The sequence below is a fragment of the Amblyomma mixtum genome, chromosome 9, assembly GCF_055824585.1.
Source record: "Amblyomma mixtum isolate Tamu chromosome 9, ASM5582458v1, whole genome shotgun sequence".
Classification (NCBI taxonomy): Eukaryota; Metazoa; Arthropoda; class Arachnida; order Ixodida; family Ixodidae; genus Amblyomma; species Amblyomma mixtum.
This window is the reverse complement of record NC_143020.1, coordinates 82543653-82566345: the sequence shown is the minus strand read 5'-3', so window position 1 is coordinate 82566345 and position 22693 is coordinate 82543653. Positions and strand designations below refer to the sequence as shown.

The 22693-nt window shown below is 44.0% G+C and overlaps 1 long non-coding RNA gene across 1 annotated transcript; it reads left to right on the top strand.

Moving 5' to 3' along the window:
• Nucleotides 1-5815: 5815 nt before the first annotated feature.
• LOC149329879 (uncharacterized) lies at nucleotides 5816-22679 on the top strand. The gene is made up of 3 exons (XR_016285583.1): nucleotides 5816-5937; nucleotides 21945-22034; nucleotides 22544-22679. It is a non-coding gene; the product is annotated as an uncharacterized LOC149329879 (long non-coding RNA).
• Nucleotides 22680-22693: the final 14 nt, after the last annotated feature.

Here is a 22693-nt window from a genome sequence, read left to right as displayed (position 1 = left end):
CTTACAAGAAGTGTTTGAATTTTGTGCTGCCTTCTTACGGAGATAAGCAGAACTTATGTCTGGCTTTAGCACGGCGGCACAGACTGCGGCAACACCCCTTTTGTAGTTTTGGTTTCGCCGCGTTTTCGCAACGGAGTCGCGCGAAATTTGAGTTTTCTTTTTGTCAGCACTATCTTGCAGGGGCTGCCGTAGTTGATTTCTATCTTTATTGGCGCTGCTCTTAGCTTGCTTATCACCGTTGCTATTCTATTCTATTGAACATTTTCCAGTTGTGCTGTCACCAAAGTACTGTTCCTAATTTTTTTTTTACTATTTATTCTCGATTATACACATTTTGTAGATTCAAGATCCGCAATAAAGTAATTTGACCACCTGGGAAAGTTTTCTTCAAAATAATTCGACCCTCAAAGGGTTAATACCGGCGATATATTAAACGCGCAGAATTCACAAGTGATTGCGAAAAATGAAATAAAGTGTGAAATATAAAGGAAAATGGAGGGCAATAATACAGTGCAGCTAATGAGTAGTGGTAATGCAATACTTTTACAAGAATAACGTTTTCTTAAGTAAAATAACCGTACAATGGTTTACGACAAACACTTAAATAAAATTGAGAACATTGTGCTGCGAATCCTTCGATCGCTTCGCTTGTTACGGGGAAATTGAGACGAGCTTTGCCGACGGGATTCACAACAAATTGGGCACTTGAGATTAGCAATCACGAGTGAATGAGCCCGTAAATGCCTACAAGTATTATGGAAATAGAGTAAACTAATTTATTTCCGCCTGAACACGCCCCAAAAATGAGAAGAATTGATATAATTGCATAAATGTTCATGTATGGGTGGTTGTGCAAAAAAAGCTACACTACCAGTTTCTGTACAGTTGCAAAGTCTGGCATCTAAAAAAAAACTTCTCAGAGAAGTGTGAGTTGCTGCGAACTTAAAAAAATTCTCGATATTTTCAGGCGAAGGATATCAAGAAGTTCTGTAGAGGAGTTAGTGGGATCGACGATACGCACTTTTTGCGACAAGTAAGTGAAATCATGATATCAAAAACTCGGTACCAATTTATCTTGAACAGAACCTCGGATTCGTAACGCGGGCCAAAAATCATTTATATATGACTTATGCTTGAAGTAAGCTTTCTGTTACAAAGGCTCTCTGTTACAAACACGTTGCGCTTTACACAGATGGAAACCCTTCAAGGCTCCATTCAGCCCGAAGACATGTGCCTCAAGGGAGGGAACTTCTTCCACCTCAACTTGTATCTGCTGGTTTCGGTGAGGTATCTTGCAGCATATCTGCAGTGTGAGCGAGTCAGACAGCTATAATATTGAAGTTAACCTCCGGAGCAAGGCTGAGGGAGGCGGACAGTAATGTTTTGCTCGTTAGTGCCTTTAAGGCTAAATACAAAGATTCTTAGCGGTGATCAAAAGCCGTTTCGTAATATGTGACGCTTTTCAATGAACGATCTACTTCGTTTAATTGTTACGCCATAATGTTATTTTCATTTTAATAGCGTATTTATCAGTGCGGTGCCATTAAAAATATAGCCTAGTTGCACGTTGTTACCAGCCGCTTGGATTCATTCTTTCCGAAACATAATACTCTCCTTTGTCGTACTGTACAGTTTTGCCAGTGATAAATATTTTACATTTACTGGTATTACTTATCTAACTGTTTCTGTTTGTGTAGGTTATTTGAGACATAAATAGCCTTTTTTGATTAGGAGTGCAAAGAAGAGCTTCTTCTAAACAATTCAATGAAAAAGCGCCCTCTAGGTATAATATTTCTTGTGTTGCTGCACTCAAGATGTGGAAGTTGGAGATAGTAAGGAAGCGTGAACACCAGCACAGTTTCTTGAATAGCAGCAGTATATTATGCGAAGCATATTAACGTAGGTTTCGGGCCTTCGCACGATGCCCGGCGGTGGCCACCATTGACCTTCAAGTGACCTTCAAGTAGGTCACGTGACATGGCGTCACGTGATGACGTCACACCGGCTGCAGATGGGGCCTCATATCGCGCCGTCGGTCGCCTCCTGGCGGTGGCCACCATTGACCTTCAAGTGAGATCACATGATGTGGCGTCACGTGATGACGTCACACCGGCTGCAGATGGGGCCTCATATCGCGCCGTCGGACGTCGCCCGGCGGAGGCCTCCACGCTTCGGTTCGCGCCGTCGCGCGCGACGCGGCGGCGGCGCCACCATCGCTGCATCACGTGATATGTGACGTCACGCCAGGGATGAGGCGGCGCGCGCCCGCCGTCGCGTCAGTCTCTGTGCCCGCAACCGCGCCAGCGTCTTTGCGCCGGGCGTGTATGCGGTCAAAATGGCTCCAAACGCTAAGGACATGCTTCGCATCCACTGAGCTTAACCTTGATAAGCCTCCAATTTTTTTTTCAAATTAACATGCAAATCTCCCCGCCATATTCCTCTGGGTGGGTTTACATGTGTGCGAAATAGTAATTTATTATTCTAGGTTAATATTAACACACTCTTGCTTGCATTTTCGATTTGAAAATTTGATATTTGAACAGACATGAAGTGATTTCGCTTTTTGAGAGTTTCGAAACTTTTAACGTCTTTCAGAAATTTTGACTTACGAGGCCGCCTGTTATTCAAACCAACAATTCTCACTTAAAACTAAAGCCGTACTGTCAATTTATGCTTCCTGAGACGAACGGTGCACATAGAAAGGAACATGCTTTGGTGCTTTCCACACAAGATTGCACGAAAAGCTTCACGCTTCGTGAGAGCGACCGTACGGTCTTAGTGATTCGGCGAGATGCGATTGGTGGCAAGAGACAGCGTCTGTCTCGTCTTTTTTCGTCGTTTTTCTTACCTTTATTCAAAGTTCTCATTTAAGCGCTATCACATTTGTGTCGTAATAGTCAGTGTGAAATTGGGCTTGGGAGCACACAATAGGAAATATTTTGCCTCGATTCGTTTAAAAAGATTTTTCTGTTTTTCCAGTATGGAGGAAGAAGTAACAAATGCTCAATGAAGTGAATCAAACGAAGGTCGTTTTCTGTGCCGTATTTATTGCAGATGGCCGGGACGGTAATCACCTACACCGTTATCCTCGTACAGACCAACCAAAGAATCGTCAAGTCACAGCTGAACGAAACATCTTCAGTTCATCACAACTTTAGTTTATAGAAAGAAAAATAAAACAAGAATAAAGATATCATCCCTGCATATTGTTCTGAGCTTCTGTAAAGATGGAAGCAGTTACAGCGCTCTGTATTTGATATGGTGATTTTGAAACAGATAAAATGTTAACATGAACGTGATGAGAAATCACAGTGTTGAAGTGGTGCACAAAAAAGGGGTGACGAATAAAGAATTTAAATCATTTATCTAAATATTCACGTTTGCGGTTTAGTTCACGCGTTTTGCCTTGAATACAGGAAATGTAATAAAACGTTGAAACTTCATATTGCCAGAGATTACTGGTAGAATTAGATGCTATATAAGTTTCTTAAGAGGATTTCAATAACCAAGCAAGTTACAAGATCAGATCAGAAGCTAGAGAGCGCGTGAAAATTTAGTACGTATGCTTTGTTGAAAAACGTCTCTGCTGGCTGTGTTCCTTTGTTATTAAAAAGTTTATTTGCAATTAAACCGTAATGTTGGCCACACAACCAACATAATTCCACGCCTGTAAGATGCCCGACGCTTTCGATGCTCATAGTGAACTGTGGACAAATAGTGAGCAGGGGGGTTTATTGCGCATAAGTAGTTATTTCTTCCGCCTCTTCCCGGGGCTTCGTGCCATAGAGGGCCGACAGTCAAGACTGGCAAAGCCAAACTCGACCGGTCATGGATCCTCTCCAGGTTAGATTTAATTATCATCCTCATTCATTCTAATCTTACATTCCTAAAGGGCATTACTGGGCATGTGCGAATAGTGGGTTTTAGGTTCGAAACGAAATCGTGACGAATAGTAATCTTGTTCGAATAACTGCGAAGCGAATATTTAAATCCGCCTGTCAGACAGCGTAGTTGCCGTAGCAGCCAACACGCCCAACGCGAAATGACCCCTGGTTGACCTTGGAGTTTGCTGCATACCTTTCTAACAAAACTTGGTTCGTAAACAGGAGATATCAAAAATTGGTTCTTCTATGTCAGCTGAGAAGAGGAATAGGTATTCCTTCGTTATGCGAATCATTTCGTCATGAACCGTTTCGTTATGGAGTATTTTCATAGTATTACTTTCCCCCTTTCGAGGCAGCAGATGAAATCTTCCATTCCTGGTAATGTGGATTTCTGGGGGGCCTCGTTGTGCCTCAGGTGCTCAGATTAATGTCGTGCGGCATAGGGATAAAAGTTCAAGATAAAAAAAAACCCTTTTTAACTTACATCTGTGGAACCAGAAATGCAAACATCCATCCAGACAGAAGTTTTCATTTAGTTTACTGCAGCAAAACTGTTGTCTCAAAGGCGATTTCTCAGGATTTTTAATTGAAAGAAACATAAAAACAAACGAAGAATACACAAGAAAAGTAATGTCGATGTTGTTATTGATTTCGGTATGCCGGAGCACTCTTGGACCTTTAATCACATAGATATTCGTACTGAGAATAGCTGATGATGTAATGTGATCACAGGAAAACGAGTATGGCCTATTATGTTGAAACCAGAAAATTTCGTCCAGCCATTCTATCTATGAAATATTAAGGATGATTGGAGCCTTTACTTGCGGTAGCTTCATGTCATTTCCTCCTCCTTCAGAAAATCAATAGCTTGAGAGGTAATACTTTTGCACAGAAGAATGTCCAACATTAGTGACGTCATGTTGTGAAAGTTATCCAAAAAGTCATCCGCAATGAACTAAAAAACATTGCGCTGACACCACTCTCAAATTTGAGCACTTTTTAAACGCAAATAGCTGTTGTCCTTTCAAGAAAATACTATCCTTCTGCCAAGTTTATATAGCTATCACATACGGCATCATTAGATGAGGGAAGGAAAGCGGACTAATGGCGACTGACTTTGAAAGTCAGACAGTCTCTTCTCTTCGAAAGGAACCACGAGAAGCGCTGCTATGAAGTCTGCAAATGTGATCAACTGACACTCAAACGGTTCTCGAACGTGTGCAAGTTATCACTACTACATTTGAATGTTTGGCGCTTACAGGCGTTCCGAATCTATCGTCTTTTCGCAATTAACAGGGAACTCTCGTTGATCATTATTCAGCTGACGTGTCCAGTTGGCCATTTTCCTCCATGAGCGTGTCGGCTAAACGAAGTAAAGTTACAGTGCTGCTTACTATGGGGCAGTGATAGCGGTGAACGCAAGCACTAACCCGGATTTTTAGGACCTAGGTAACCGCTTACTTCCTCAGGCTGACGAAGTCCGCGTTCGAGACTGCATAGCAGTACCCACTATTGTCGTGGATTACATGTGTTACTGTCGGGTTGCGTGTTTCAGTTTTTCTCGGCTTACACAAATCCTCAGGCCAGTGCAGACACTCGTCGTTTGCAGTGTCGTTATCAGGTTGCCCCCTTCGTACAACTATCCTATACAGTGATCAATAGAGACCGAGTCCAGCGTCTCACTAACAGCGATGCACAGGGAGTCTGTGAACAACAAGTGCTTGAAACGGAAGTTCTCCCGCATGGGCATTAAAACGACTGGTGTCGCCACCCGACGCAAGCCTCCGAGCTGCCGCTCTCTGATGGCAAGGGGATTCCGTCTTCAAGGTTGCCTCTCTCGCCTCAGTGGCTGCTTCTTTATTCGTTGCTTATTTAGCGGAAACGACGAGAAGGTTCCCAAGGTGGTGTGGCTGAGCTGGTACACCCTGTACAGCTGCGCTTGTGTGCCCTTCCTACTATGGGTAGACATTGTGGCTCTCACTGCCAAAGCAGGTGGCGTTAAACAGCTGAACAGCGATCTCGAAATCATCATGCACATCCTACTATTTATCAGGTGAGTGTTCATTCACGGAACACAGGCACTCTCTTTTAATGCTTTTAGTTTGGCAAAAGTAAGGAAAGGTTACCCAAGCAGTACAGGCAATGGGACCAATATTGGAAACGGATGGTTTTTGTCTGGTTCATTGTAAGACGGGCCTTTGCCAATACATTGCATGTATTGGGCCAATTGGCTGGGCTGCTTGGGTAGTGAAATGTGGCCAGCCTGGTTTCCGTAGCTGAAGTTCTTTTTCTTATTTGAGTGAATGTAAATAACAGTGCCATATTAAAACTAGTTGCTTATTCCACCTTCCCGCTAATCTTCGTGCCAAGTAACGAGCAAAACCTTTAAAGTTAGCCTGCACCGAAAGGAGCCTCGTGAAAAATGTCCTTTGCCTCCCATTCTCACCCCGACGGGGAAAATATGACATCAACAGCAGAACTGTGTCCTGGCATCGATCCGCATGTCATTAATATCGAAGGCGCTACTAGATAGGATTTTCTTTTCCCAACTGAAGGATGTCCAAGTTTATCTGCTTGACATTACCACGTTCAACGACATACAGAACAGCGGCAGCAGATTCCGGCCTTTCTCTTGCGCTATTGGCGCAGGTGGTTTGGTTCTTTAATCTTTGGTTTCTTTATTAACGAAATAGAAAGCACAACTTTTACTGACCATTGAGAGTCATAAACATTCAGAGCGGCCTTAACATGTCACGTCATGCATAGTCCGTACTTTAGTAATGGCGAAGAGACATAGCAGGGAAAAGACAGGACACAGCATTCGGTCTCTCTTACACTCTATCCCTACGCTGCCTCACGTTAACAAGCCAAAAGTGTCAATTTAATCACTGAATGCTGCCTTTAGATGAAAGCGGAATTTTCCCAAGGTCACGTGACCTAGTTGACCAACGGGCCCCTAGTTTGCTTCTCTAGAGACTATCCGTGGATTCATCTTTCGCGGCGAACGACGCTAACGCCAGATTTTCTGCGACATGGGGCCCCTAAAAGTCGTCTGTTCAAGGAGAGGTGCTTCAATTACTTTTAATGCAAAACCCTACAAAAACATAGAGTGCGTCGGATTTTCTTCTGGGGAATGCAATGCGCCAGGCTTTTACTCATGCGTTCTTAGTTGTCTTGTGCAAGAGACTAGAAGGTCCCACACAAAAGGTGTTTCCTTGCATCAGAGTGGGTACGGGACCTCTTAAGAATTGTACGCGGAGGAAAGAGATGTATACATATAAGATACATAATTCAACATCTACTCACGTCTAGAAAAAAAAGTAAGCCAAACATACATAGAATGCAGCAAATAAAGAGACAACAAAGTTCATAATACTGAAAATATCCGTGACTGCGCGACGCACAGACACCACTGCTCATGAGAAACAAAAAAAAATTATGAATCAACCCAGTACATGTGTTGAAAAAGGGCGCCTGTGAAACTCAAACTTACTCTGTTAAAACAATAAGTACATTAAACAATGGGGTTATTTGAAACTCACACTTACTTGGCTAAAACAATAAGCACATTAAGTAACTTTACAGAAGCGTCGCTTCGGTAAAGACATTCTTAAAAGCAGCTGTTGAAGAGTGTTTACGGGCATTATAGAAGATTAATTGAGCATGAAAAGTGAAACTTATGTTAGTACTTCTTACTCTCATATATCTCATCACACTTTTATCTATATGACATTCAAGCGAAAGTTGCGTGTTCCATTTGCAGGAACACAGATTTCTGTAGTTTTTTGCTTTTCATTCGGCACGTGGACCACTAAGGAAAGATTCAGAAATGTTAAGGCGACGTCGAAGGGCCTTAGGGGAAGGAGAACCGATGGGTGTCACTAAGAAAGACGAGGAACGACTTAATATAATTATAGTACGTTGTCCATTCATGAAAATCAAATTCGAGATAAAAGCCCTTTCTCACTGACGAAGCACCTGAGCACAGAAGAACAGAAGTCATCAATGTGCATGTCAACAACATGTTACGCATATCACACACACGTTCCGTGAACCCCTGAAGCGCCATATTGGGTGCAGTTCTCAGCCGTTCTAGCTGTCTTTCAAGCCACGGAAGCCGTCATACAAGGACACAGCTGCCCGCGTCCGAAACGCCGGTGCCCGGATACCTGCCCGCCAAGTAAGATAGCTTTGAAGAGAAGGCGGTTTGGAAGGAAATTAGAGCGCCCTTGCATAGCACAGAAGTTGTGGTTGCTATTTATTAGATTTATTGGACAGGAACAGATCTAAAAGAAGTTGGAACGACGGAAAGTAATGTATGCGCCAAAATGACTCTTGCAACATACTTGAAATTGCGCGTATTTTATGCACGGCCGCGAATCGAGGCATGTGCTAGAGTCGTGGGTACTGCTGCAGAGCTTATGAATAGATTACGCAATCTTGCTGTGCGACGAACATGTTTCAGCAGTTTCAAATTCACCGGGAAGACCGCGTAACGGAGCTCAAAAGAACTACTGGTCTTCTGAGACATCCTGCGGTTCCAATGTCAGAGGGGTGCAAGAATGGCGGGTGTATGTGGTGCAAGAGTTCACAGTGCGGGAGACGGTAGGCATCTTTATCTCCCCCTGTTCTGTTCGTGTCGTGACGGTACAGGCAACCTACGCAGTAGTTTGCCATATCTATCCCAGCGTGCTAACCGAGCGGCTAGCGCACTGATGCGAGGTGACTAGCACACTTAGGTTTGGCGCACTTTGACCAACGATTCCCCTGCTCCAGAAAAATACTTTACACCGCTAACATGTAGGCTAGTGAGTGGAGCAAGCATTTTTTGCCTCATACGCACTGCTTTTTCATGCCACCTGGCGGCGCTTATGGGCATGAACTTCCGCGCTCCGTTGAAGCCCCATGTAGCGTGCGTGAGGCAGCTGGGCTCCGTCGAGAGCACGTAAACAAGCAATTTTATCAGCCTAACGTGTGTAATAATTGAGACTGTGGTCTCGCGTTTTGGACATCGAAAATGGCTGACGGCAGCAGTTTGTATACGCATGGTGAAGAGGGTGCCTCGTTGGAGCTTAGCAAAAAAAGTAATTGGAAGAAAATAAAATAAAAATGCAATAATATTATATAAAACGGAACGCTGCATCCAGGAAAACTAGCAGTTTACCAAAATGCAGCGCCACTTGGGCACTGTGGGTGGCCTGTAAAATATGCATCCTTGCTCGATAGGCGAGGATGTTGATGGCGTACACTCTTAAGAAGCGAGTCGGAGAATTCACTCTGTATTGACCTGTTATTTTCGTACAGAGCACTCTCTATTTAGTAGTTATATGCAATAAAAGTACACATACGAAAGAAAGTTACCATTTCAAGAATATGCTCAAGAGTAATATAGACACAAATAAAAAGTAATATCATTTACTAATAAAATCAGTACCGACCGTTTGAGCCTATGTTGCTAGGCTTAGTGTGCGATGTGTTAGAGTGGCTCGTTAAATTTGTATACTCTGAAAGAATAACAAAGCAATACGTCCAATGTGATCAGTGCCCGATACCAAGAATCTGCCATCAAGAACCTGCCAGAATGTGCTGGCTGTAAATCACACACTTAGGCTTGGACCTATGGGGCATTACGAGCACAAATAATGTGAGGCGATGGCATCAAACAACCCTACTGGGCTCATACCCTAAGGTTCAGGATGCTACAAAACCAAAAATTAGAAAGGGTCACATACTCTAGACACGCAAACTGCGGCTGAAAGGGGAAATCATTTTCTGTATTACAGAGGTATGGCCGTAAATCTGACTTTTAGTTCCGAGAAAGCGGCTCCTACCGGTTCAGCTAAGACACGTGCCTTAATTACAGAGTTGCGATTGTGTAAACGGCTTATCCTGTCTAACCACACGAGGAGATAGAAATGTTTATGAGTTATGGGTGTTTATCGTCCCAAAGCGACTCAGGGTATAAGGGACACCGTAGTGAAGCCATCCGGAAATTTCGACCGCTGACATCACACAGTACACGGGCCTCTAGAATTTTGCCTCCATCGGAATTCGATCGTCGCGGCCGGGATCGAACCCTCGTCTTTTGGGGTCAGCAGCCGAGCGCCATCACCACTGAGCCACCGTGGCGGCAAGACAGAAATGTTTGATTAGAAAACCTCTTTAATCACACAAACGTTTTGTGAATTATCATCGACGACTAGTTTTTAGGATTAAAAGAATCGTTACTAACCAGGTACTAACAGTGACTTTACGCAGTAAAAAGGTAGAAGTGGCCGATTCTAACTGCTTTGAGTAAGGTAGCAAATATTTTGTAAAAACTAAAAACTAATGAAATCCTCCCGGAATATGTAACTGGTGCACTTGCTACCTTTTACAACCTTTCTTTTTGAAAGTGTAGAGATTTGCAGTAGTAGACACTTTATTATGGGTGATTTTTATGGAATTATGTTTAGTTGAACATCAACTTAAAAGCGGGCGGCGAAATATCGTGCACTCGCGATGTTCTCATTGAATATGCTATGCCTGGAATCCAAATTGACTAGTGGTGTATAGTGATGACTGGGCACAATTGTCTGTTATTTTCAAGACAGGAAACAATTTTTTTTTAGATGTCATGTTTATTAACAGGTCAACACGTTTTTTAGTTCATTCCCCTCCCACCCTGATAATCCAGAAGTTCAGATGCACGAATGTTCTTCCTATGTACTCGTGTATAGAATACGAAAAGTCACCTCGAGAATAGCCAAGGGCGCTGTAATGTTAGTGGAGAATCAGCGAGCAATCTGGTCAGACAGGAGGCCCTTCTACAAACCCCAGATGAACTAGATCACAAAGATAACACGAAGTAAACAGAGCATCCACGCCCTTTTTTTTGAGATGTCATGTTTATTAACAGGTCAACACGTTTTTTAGTTCATTCCCCTCCAACCCTGATAATCCAGAAGTTCAGATGCACGAATGTTCTTCCTATGCATTTGTGTATTGAATACGAAAAGTCACCTCGAGAATAGCCAAGGGCGCTGTAATGTTAGTGGAGAATCAGCGAGCAATCTGGTCAGACAGGAGGCCCTTCTACAAACCACAGATGAACTAGATCACAAAGATAACACGAAGTAAACAGAGCATCCACACCCTAGATCAGAAAGCGAACTTGTGAAAAAGTAAAGCATGGCGTTATATATTAGGAGCTCATCATTACGATCATGAGAAAATCGTCAGCCTCACTACGCTGACTGCAAGAGAAAGGCCTCTCCCGTATCACTTCAATTAACCCTGCCCTGTACCAGCTCCTGCCACCCTATCTCCGCAAACTTCTTAATATTATCTGCCCACCTAATTGTCTTCAATCCCCCTCCGCCCCCCCCCCCCCCCCCCACCGCTACACTTGTGTTTTCTTGGAATTACAGAACATAGTGCGAACCCAATACGGCCGACGCACCTACAATTTGATTAGAGGCGCCTCCTGAACAGAACAGCCAATATCATGGCAGCATTCCATTCCCATCCCTTTCGCTGACGAAGGAGCATCAGAAAAGCCAGTTCTGTCTCCCTCGTTTTTTGGCCTCGCTATGGTTCATACTCTCCCTCCTTACTTTATAGTACACCAGGATTGGCGGCAAGAGCTCTATTCAAATGAGATCGCTATTTGGGGTACACGCAGCTTGAATTGGAGACTTCAGGACGCACTGAGCGAGCATCGGTAACTGCGCAGAACTATTCCCACCTCAAGGCCTAATATCAGCTGTCGAAAAGCCTCAACTGCTTATCGCGGAAAACTGCCGGGGGCGGACAGACACTATTCCAGACATGGACCGGGACAAGCAAGTACAAATGCGTTCACTGCTTGAAGCGGCGCGATCTTTCGTCGACAGGGCTTATCTGTGCAGCCGGTGACGCGGTAACGCCCCTTGAGGCACTTCCCTCTACCCTGGATCTTCAAGACGAAGCTTCCGCCAGTAATTCATCGAGTGTTATTCAGGCGATACAAAAAATGACTGGTCGAATGGATGCGTTGGCGTTTGGGGTGCGACAGCTTCAAGCCTAGAAAGTGCACGTGCGTGAGGCTTTGAATGTTCTAAGTGCATCTGCTCTGGTTCGTACCGCCAATCACAGTGAGTGCTCACCCTCCGCGTCTTCGGAATCTCGCATCTACGCGTCTGTTGCGACGACAACGCTCGCTGCGACAAATACTGCACCCCCACCGAAGCCTCCTGCTCAGTACCAACGTACTCATCTGCCCCGGCAGCCAAAAGCGGTGAGCCAGCCATCTCGGCCTCTAGCGACTTCTGGCACAGCTAAGAAGTCCATGCTTAAAGTATCGTGAAAATTAGCGGCAAAGCAAACCCTATTTTTTTCTCGCCCGGACCCGACTAGAACAGCGTCAGACAGATAGGAACGTTTTGGTGGACATAGTAGGTGACAAGATTGTTACGTGTACAAAGCTGAAAACGAGGTACGATACGTATTGCTCCTTCCATGTCGGTCTGAATGAGAATTTGTTCGAACTTGTGACCAAACCTGAAGTGTGGACTGATGGTAGTGTTTTTCTCCCTTTATATAGAAGAATAGTCCTTACGGTGCTTTGATGATCCAAATGGTGATTTAGCCACGTCCCAAAATGGCAGAGGAAATTAAGCTTTATAATCAAAACACGAGAGGGCTCCGAACAAAAAGGGAAGTCCTCTTCGAAAATGCATATAATTTTGAGTAAGACAGTGTATGCCTGACGGAAACGTGCTTAACCACATCGTGCGCAGGTGCCTCTTAATATGTCGGGCGAGTATGCCGTTTTCATAGCCGAATGTTTTCTGGCCAGGTTAAGTACGGGGGTGTAGTACCGATAGCCTGCCGTTCTGTGTTGAGTGCATTTAAAAGACCGGACCAGGAGAGGTACTATCGGTCGGAAAAGTAAATTGTTTACCGCTCTGGGCAACGGAGCAGATGCGGGGCCGCACCGCGGCGCTGTTATCTCGCGCCGCTCAATTGCAGCCACAGAGTTCCCCGAGTGTGAATAACTTCGCACTCGCTCTCGCGCGGTGGCTTATCGCGCTAGATAAATATCTAGTGTTTCGTTCAGTTGCTCTGCTCTTGACGGTCTGGACGAAGGGGAGCGCGCATCACCTATTAATCGAGCGCGTCGGGCTGTGGCAGACCAATCGGACAGCCGCAGTCCGTCAAACCGCGGCGGTCTGAAGACACGAGCCACAGTTTTGGTTTTGGTTGTCCTTTTATAGTTCCCTGAAGTTAGATACTAACGCCTACGCCCTGCCGTCATCACTGCAGGATTTTAGGAATTCCGTTTTGTCCATAACTACCGTTCCGTTTTGTCCATAACTATAAAATGCGACACAGTCATGTTTGATTACGCACTTGTTGCCGGCCAAATATCTCGTGCTGCCCATGTACGAGACCTTGGCGTCATTGTGTACTCAAAGCTTGATTTTTGATTACATATATCTACAATGGTATTGCGAGCACTGAGACAGCTTGGGCTTATTTATAGGGCAGAAAAAAATTTCTGTTGATGCGAGAGTTTGCGCACGATTTATTGGGCTCTCGTGAGACCGCGTCTTGAGCTTCAGTAGCTTAGAATAGTTTCGCTGTTAGCTAATGCGCAAATGTTGAAAATGTTCAATGTAAACTCATACCCCTTCTCTATGACAGACATATTGGTCGCCGCCGTTCTTACGACTATAATTCCCTCTTAGCTTACCTCGGCATGTATACTCTTCATGACAGGCGACCCATGCGTGACACGCACTTTCCGCAAAACCTTGTGCGTGGCTTCATTGACTCTCAACTATTGTCGATATCACTGCAATTTCGTGTGCCTCATTCGAAAGCCGCCAGCGTTCTGATACTTTTTATGCTATGATGCATGCCATGTGTCCAATGACTCGTTTGCAGAGCTCATATAATGCGATATTTTTAAGCATGGACATATTTGCCAAAACTGGTTTTCATGCGTCATCTTAAATGAACGTTTTTCAATTGTCTTTGTTGCGTTTTGCGTTCATAACAAGTTTGTATGTGACCTAATGTGCGCTCGTTTTAGACCAACTGGCTCTTGAGGCACACTCAAGTAAATTTATCTATCTTTAATACAAGCCGTCATACATAACACGCCCCCTACCATCGTCTCACCAAAACTGAATCAAAACAACGAGAAATTCTCATCCACACAACACTGAAAATGGAAAAAGTCTACTTCACGAAGTCCATAATCACTGGGCAGTCATGCGTACGAAATGTCCGCCTTGTCACGCAGAGCAGATGAATGGACACTACGGAAACATGAGGTGACATGGGTGCTTCATTCGGTCGTAAAAATCTCCAGTGAGTACCAGGCGAGGTAACGCTGGAATCAATTTTTTTTTGCGAACCTGCCACCCGAAAACTTTTGTTCATTCCTGTTCAAGTATTTTTCGAATTTCTATGGTTTGGTTTATGGGGTTTAACGTCCCAAAGCATCTCAGGCTATGAGGGACGCCGTAATGAAGGGCTCCGAAATTTCGACCACCTGGGGTTCTTTAACGTGCACTGACATCGCACAGTACAGGAACCTCTACAATTTCACCTCCATGGAAATTGGACCACCACGGCGGAGACCGAGCCCGCGTCTTTCTGGTAAGCAGCCGAGCGCCGTGACCACTGAGGCACCGCGACGCCTGTTTCGTATTTCTATATGATGAGTAACACGGTAATTGTGATGTTTCGTCTTACTTATTCCGCCTTAATTCTGCTTGTTGCATGTACTGTCAGAGGGCGAAATTGCCCTTGAGAGCTTGTATTTATTTTTTAAAGAAACAGTGGGGCTGTAATTCTGCCTCGTGTATGGGGACCTACGGCGCGGTCAAGCTGCAACTCCTTTTTGCAGCTGGCTTGCAGTGTCATGCATATTATATATTATACAGAAGAAGACACTGTATTATATTATTAGATAAAAAGGAGAATGTCCAAGCCGCAGAATAATCTCAGAAGATGGCCCTTTAATTTATTTGTTTAATATGCGTTTGCTAGAGACAGAGGGGACACATCGACCATTTGTATGCTAAACCTAGCCTTACTTGACGATACCTTTGTGATTGCGGTTTGACGAAGCGGAAATAAAACATCGAAATGTTGAAGCATTATTTTACTTCAATTCCATTTTTGTTAAATCATGATTACACTCTCCTTTCGTTATTAGCTCCCGCTGTTTAAAATGAGGACAGAATATAAGTAGAGTTTAAGCAACCGGACAATACTTTATGCTCACCTTAATTTTTTTAGGAAAAAAAAAGTAAGTTCAACTGATTTTTTTCTTCGCAAAAAATATTTTGAGATAGGAGCGACTGTGGCCTCTCAATCTGTAGTTCTTTTAAGGTTAATAAATGCATTTGAAAATGACACAACGAAAATTCGGGAGGATATTTATCGTTGGTCGCTTATAGAGATAACAAATAGCGTTCCATTGTCATTACTGCTGTAATAAAATGTATTACAGACAGATTTTGTTCTTGCTCACTGGAAAAATCTACATTTTATACGGATTGTTGATTCAATCTAGGCTCCGTCGCGGGGGCTCAGTGGTTACAGCGCTCGGCTGCTGACCCAAAAGACGCAGGTTCGATCCCGGACACGGCGGCCGAATTTCAATGGAGGCGCAATTCTATAGGCCCGTGTACTGTGTGATGTGAGTGCACAATTTGCGGAGCCCTCCACTACGAGGTCCCTCATAGCCTCAGTCGCTTTGGGACGTTAAACCCGAATAAACCAAACCAACCAAGCCAATTCATTCTAGGGAAGTCAACTTCGGGACCATATTTTAGTGTAAAGAACGTATTCAGGCCACCACATGCGACACTTACATTGCTATGTTCAATGCACACATTTAAGGAAAAAGGAAATGAAAAAAACTGCCACCTCGATTGGCATTTTGTAGGAGCATGAAAGGATTCCTATTTCACTCTTTATTTCTGAAAAAAGTCGCGTTTTTTGAAACATGCTACCATTACATACTGGAAAGAGATTAAGCAAGGTTAAGCTGCTCTAAAAAAGCAGCCCTTCATCTAAGAAGGAAGGTTTTCTGTCTCCTTGCAAGTTTAGAACAATTAGAGGATACCTCAAGGCGCCTTCTTTTCTGAAAAACGACGAAAAGCTGAATGCGAAAACAGTTGCATAAGAATGTCGCCGCTTTGAACGTCGAACGTCACATGCGCTTGGTGACGCATCAGTTTCGTTCTGCTTGGAGTAGGGGAGTGAAACCTTCCCTTCTGACATTACACTACTTTACTTTGCTATTATATTTGCTTGAAGATGTGCAGCTTTATGATAAGGCACATCGATGGAGGGACCATGTTAAAAACATTGCGTGGCAACGGCAGTGACCACACCCATTTGCAAGGGCGTTATTTTATGTTCAGTTCACTGGCTTGGACCTGCTATTTAGAGACCGTCCTTTCACATGCATTTTTTTTAGTTAACCAAACCGAAGGCTATACGGAGGAGTCCAAGGCTCTAATAATGACAAAATTATTTATTTTGAAGTAAACGCTCGCTTTCTGCACCCTAATCACATATATAACGGCTCTCAGAATTGTTGGTGGTGTCCTGCGATGACAGGCCTTGAGTCTTGTCCGATTGCTTTCAAGCCAAAAAGAAGTCTCCCCGACCAATCTAGTCTGTCGATCGTTAAGGAACATGCTGTTTTTTACTAGCCGCACTTAATTCCATTGTCGCCGCGTCCTGATGAATTTTTAATGCTTCTGACCTCCAGCAGCCTAAAGTCCCCGGAAAGCTGCCCATAACTGAGTAAAAGGTACTGTGCCCGCATCACGACCAATTTTAGATTCTACTCGAAAAGGAATAGCTGCTAGGGCACGCCTGAGCTGGTGCTCATTCTTCCCAGTTTTCTTCGGTGTAACGTTGAGCAGTGTTATGCTGGTGCAAGAAATGCGTTCACTTTGCGGCTGTCATTGAATTCTTGCAGTCTCTTCACGTTCATATTGGCAGAGACAGGCACTGTTACAACAGGTCTTCAAATGTGATCAAACAATGCACACCCAGAGGGATCCTTGACGCGCGAAAAAAGTCAGCGTTGGATTTGAGTGTTTCGCTGCAAGACACTCTTCACTTCTCCTGTGGTTGGGCAATTCACGGAGCACACTCGGACATTCGTAGAGCGTCATCTAGCTGACGCGTACAGATGTTTGTTTGCACCCATGTTAGTGCCATCTAAGCGGACGCAAATTACAGCGCACTTTTGCGATTGTTCTGTTCCCCGAAAACGTTACTACTTACCCGTGCTTCGAGGGTTTTTGTAAGTGGCATCCGGCTTCAGCTGACGAAGTAGTCTTCAAGAATCAAGAGTGCCTAGCGTCGCCTACAATTGCCATGGATTTCATATACAGTAATGTCAGTGCGCATCTCCCTTTTCCTTGAGTTATGCAAATTTTTACGACTGTAGAAACACTTCCAGGCTCGAAACCAAGCCGTACTCTTCTCACAAGTGTCCTCTACGGATACGAACAGCCAGCCAATCCTGCGGTCTAGTTTACAGCCACGCACAGGGCGTCTATGAACTTCAAGTGTCTGAGGCAGAAGGTCAGCCACATGGCCGTTAAAGCGACTCCTGACTCCACACGAGAGAAGCTTCCGAGATACCACTCCCTCATGGCAAGGGGCGTCCGTCTTCAAGCGTGGTTCTGTTGGTTTTGCGGCTGCTTCTTTATTCGTGGCTTATTCGGCGGCAATCACCAAGCACTTCCCAGGGTGGTGTGGAAGAGCTGGTACACCTTGTACAGCTGCGCTTGTGTGGCCTTCCTTCTCTGGGTGGACACCTCGGCACTGATTTCCGAAGTATATGAGTTGGGCGACTCAGATAACCAGCTGAGCATCTTTCCGAAAGTCATCATGCATATCCTGTTAATGATCAGGTGAGTTTTCTTTGGCATACCGCAAACGTATGCATAGTTCTGACTTTTTTTTCATTTAGCAAAAATCTGTCAGTCAGGTTCTTACAGCTTAAGAAATAATTGTATTTTGAGAAAATAGAAATATTCCTTTTACTTCCGAACTGTTGAAAGAAGTCGCGGAGAGAGAGAGAAAGTAATTTTTATGGGAGGGAAAGGTGGATGTAACGTTCCTTCGAACCTGCCTGCTACGCGCTTGGATCAATCTGCGACATTCTGTACATTGAAAAGAAACTTGTGAAAAATCACATTGACTTTGCATCGCCTATGCGTAAGAGAAAGTGACAGAGTTAACTGTCCCATGCACTTGCGTCGACCCACATGACTTTCATATCTGAGGAGAAACTCGCTAGCCCTTTCTCTCGCCAACATAACAAGGAGACACTTACGCTACGCTACAGTGCGTGAGCGACGCCCACAACAGGCACCATTTTTCTCAGCGGCATTCCTTGCCAGCATTGTATATGTAAAAAAAAAAGCTATGCAGCTCTATTCAGGCATTGGCAAAGGAACTTTTTAGCCAACTTCTTTTTCTTTACAAATTATTGGCTTACACGAATGGTGGTGAGGATTGGCCCTTGCAAGAGTGTATACGTAGAATCTAAGATAGCGTTGTTCGGTTGGTATACACATGCGGCACGTTGTGCAGTTGGAAGGAAGAAATAGGTCTTATTTCACTCAGTTTGCTAATGCATTGTTTTTACCTCCACTTTCAGGACGGCCTTAACGCTTTGCTGCATGACCCTTGGCGCGTCTAAGCTTCTCTCCTTCTACATTCAAGCGGCTGCATTTGAGAGGCACATAGGAATGAAGAGCTGCAAATGCCCCGGCTCCGATAAGTTCTTTTGGTTGGACGTCCAGCGAGCCCTTTACTGCATCCTCTACTGCGTGGGGTTCTTACTGATTCTTTCTGATCTATCACCGTATCATACGTCCAGCTTGGATGGGATGAGTGCCGCGATGGAGGCCTACGTTATTTTAAAACTGCTTTTGGGGACATTCTTCTACTTTGTCTTCGACAGCGTTTGCACTGTGTTCCTGACACGCTCTTGTCAGGCTCTCAATGAATACATTGAAAGCCAACTGATTGCTTTGAGGGCCTGCGTCGGCACCCGGTATCCTGGACTTCGTTTCTCGTTTGATGTCCCTGGACGTATCGAAGAGATTAGACGCAACCTTTCCATGGTGCGCCATTTGAAAGATGAGATCAACGACATCTGGCGCTGGCCTTTGGTCTTCACTGCGGCTTGTGTGATTGTAGTTGTCTGCTGGTCAGTATACGATATTGCTGAGAATGGTGTAGCAATTCGGGGACAGTCCATCATCATCCTGTACGCCGTTTGCGTAACTTACGAATTTACTGCGCTGGGTTCTGCAAGCCATTCCTTGTCGAACAAGGTAATGTTTTACTCATTACGATCGCCAAGGATATAGAAACCTGTGGGGAATTTTGATGCGGTTATATCAGAATATTAAGGCTAAAACAGTGCACCTGCACAAGTACGAAGGGGGATGAGAGAATACACAGCGCTATATTAGTATATTGTTATGAGCAATATTTCTGACTAAATGGTGTCAGGTCGCACTCTGGGTCAACGATGAAATAAAATAAAGCCTTAGCTTAGAGGAATGCAGTGTTTTTGAATGGTAAGCTTAGGTTTTGCGTAACTGGGCTTTATTCCAAATTGTAGGCGCCTGGTGAGTGGTATAGGAAGCTTTCGAAATTAAAACTTATGTGATCTGTTTACACAAGCGCTGCAGTTCAAATTTCTTTATTTCGAACAGTGGCATCCACTTCTGTAGAATGTGGAAGAGAATGTTTGCATTTGATTAAATATTGTCATTATACAGGAAAAAATTCAAAAATAGACGATATACAGAAGAAAAAGGAGATGTGCGGAAATCTATGATATATAGTTCGGGTGAAATGCTTATAAAGTAGGTGCAACAAGATGACGCTTCATACGACGGTGGTATATCTGTATAAATTAGCCATGCTAATAGAAAAAAACAGCATATCCTGTGTGAAATGATGACAATACAATAAAAAAGAAGCCGCAGAAGAACACAAGTGTGATTGTGACAAAGGAGATCTCAATACGAAAGCAATTCAATTGGAGGCATGTGGCATGAATCGAAGAAAAAAGCATGCCATCATGAAGTAAATTGACAGAACTTGCGATCAGCTTTGTTCTGATTGCGAAATTACGCACAATCCAGCGTAGTCGTTTAAGTTATGAAGGTGTGCTAGAACATAAGATTATAAGCCTTTCTGTGGAGTGATTTCCCCGTAGTAAGCACTGTTTAATGACATTACTGTGAAAGGAATTCGATGCAAGGCTTGTTCCAGGTAGGTTGAGGATGTAGTTAGATCGTGAGATCTGCAAAGCCTTTAACATTAGCAGCGAACGTCACATGTGCGCAGTCATTCATTACAGAAGAAGGAATATGAGTTTTGAGCAAGCTCTTAGCACTGTTCACAGGATTGACATTACTTTCGCGAATGAAGCAGCTTTGTACTTTTCTGCCCGAGGTACACATATCTATCTTTTAATGTAAAGTTTTAGTTGACGGTCAACGGGTGTGCTTCTTTTTTTCTCTTCATTTCCGTCTGGAGCGCGAAGTACGTTGGAAATAAGAAGGCTGCAACCAGCCAATTTTTTATCCACTGAATGGAATTCACAACATTCTTTAATGTAATTAGAACTACGTTATCGGTGCGGCATTATTATGAACGAGAGAAAGAGGTCTGAAATGATTACTGTGATGTGACTGGCAAAGGGATGGCTCATGATGAAATTCATGGGTTATGCAGATTTTAATAAAGACGCTTTTTTTTTTCAGAAGTAACCAGAAAACAACTAAAAGTTGAAGTCAAATGTGCGAGTGGTTAAAAAAGTGTGGTTACATGCATTTTCACAAAGATAATTTGTCATTGCTTTCAGGCTATAGAGATCAAGGATTTGTGCGCGGCTGCTCTGAACACCGAAGACCCTTACTTGCGATGGCAAGTGAGCAAAACCTTTCATCACGTCGGCCACGTATAAGAATAGTGCCGAACACATATGTGAACTTTTCGTTTTGAGAGTAGTTGACTGCATTGGCCTGTTGAGTAGCGACTTAAAAGGCTTCGACGCTACAGTACGTTTACTTCTCTGGCCACGTGCATTAAGTTGCACTCAGAGAGCTAAAGTAAGCATATCTAACATTCTTTGGCCAGAGTTGTAAACTTCAGAAACTCAATGAGCGTCAACGACGTACAATAAAAGCAAGTATATTTTACGCGCATAATCTCACCCGGACAATGCACGCCGCTGTGGCTCAGTAATTATGGCGCTCGGCGGCTGACTCAAAATACGTGGGTTAGATTTCGGCCATTTCGACTCAGTTTCGATAAAGACAAAATTCTTGAGGCCCGTGTACTGTTTGAGGTCAGTGCACGCTAAAGAATCCTAAGTGATCTAAATTTTCGGAGCCCTTCACTACGGCGTCCCCCATAGCCCGATTCGCTGGGACGGTGAAGCCTCCTAAGCCGTCTTACCCGGGCGATGAGATAAATCATTTTGGGCGCTTGAAATTCGATGATCAGGACTTCCCTAGCAAGGGCAGAGATACTCAAAATATGCTGCACTGCTTTATGTTCGTAATCAACCTAAACAGGGAAGCCTTGGTTGCGATTCAAGAAACTAGTCAGTTGGGCTCAGCTCCCAAAAGGCTGCAGCTACTTCACCGATAAGTGGTGTCGGGAGAACCGTGGAGGCAGGATCAACACTAGGCAATTTCGTGTTTCATGGAATGATTTCAAAACTTGTGCTTTTTACACTTTGACTAATACCTTCGGTCCGATCGACAGTGCGGACTGTCCTCTGTGCATGGCTGTAAGCAAGCGATTTTGATATACAAGGATTTGAGAGAAACCAAGTCAGTGACACATCCTAGTTTAGAGCTCGTTAGGGTCAGTTTGTGGTACTTTTCTTTATTTTTCTGCCAGCCTGAATATATCCAATTACCAGTGGTTTCTGATCATTTCTATGTTACCAAGTTTCCACCTGTGGCGATGCTGCTGTAGGTTGTATTTCATAGACGCCAATTTTCTACTTTCCAGGTGAAGCTACTTCACGACTGGATTGAACCTGAAGATATGTCCCTGAGGGGAGGAGACTTCTTTGTAGTCAACATGTCCCTCCTTGTTAAGGTAAGGAATGTGCCCGGTTTGGCGGCCACGTTTGCACTTTGCCAATGTGTACGGAAAGATGGTTGGTTGGTTTATGGGGTTTAACGTCCCAAAGAGACTCAGGCTATGATAGACCCCGTAGTGGAGGGCTCCGGAAATTTCGACCACCTAGGAAAGAACTTTTGGAATGTGAGGTTCTGTGACAGGAACCATAGCATGCAGCGTTTGGCGAGCATCATGCAGTTTTAACGTAGCTGCAAATATAGACAATACATATCGCTTTATTTTGCATATTGTAAGGTACACTATAATTAGTAATATTACGCATCAATTCTATTTCTTTTGCGGCTTGATAAGTGGATATTTCGGCGCACGTTATCAGCGATCGCCCGTTTGGCAGGGCACGTGATTCGATTGAAATAATGCTGTAAAGAAAGGGACGTTTTGACATGCCATGTTTAATACACATCAAAAAGAACAGCGAAGATGCCTTGCCTCCTTTTTATTTGTCTTGCATTGTTCTATTTCAGATGGCTGCATCCGTGATCACTTTCTCTGTTATTCTTATGGAAACACATCAAATCCCTGGGAACTCGGATAAGAAGACTTCCAGAGGATTCTTTTCTGTTGGCGGCTGAAGGCGAATTAAAACTTTGTCGCACAATACCGCTGCGAGCAAG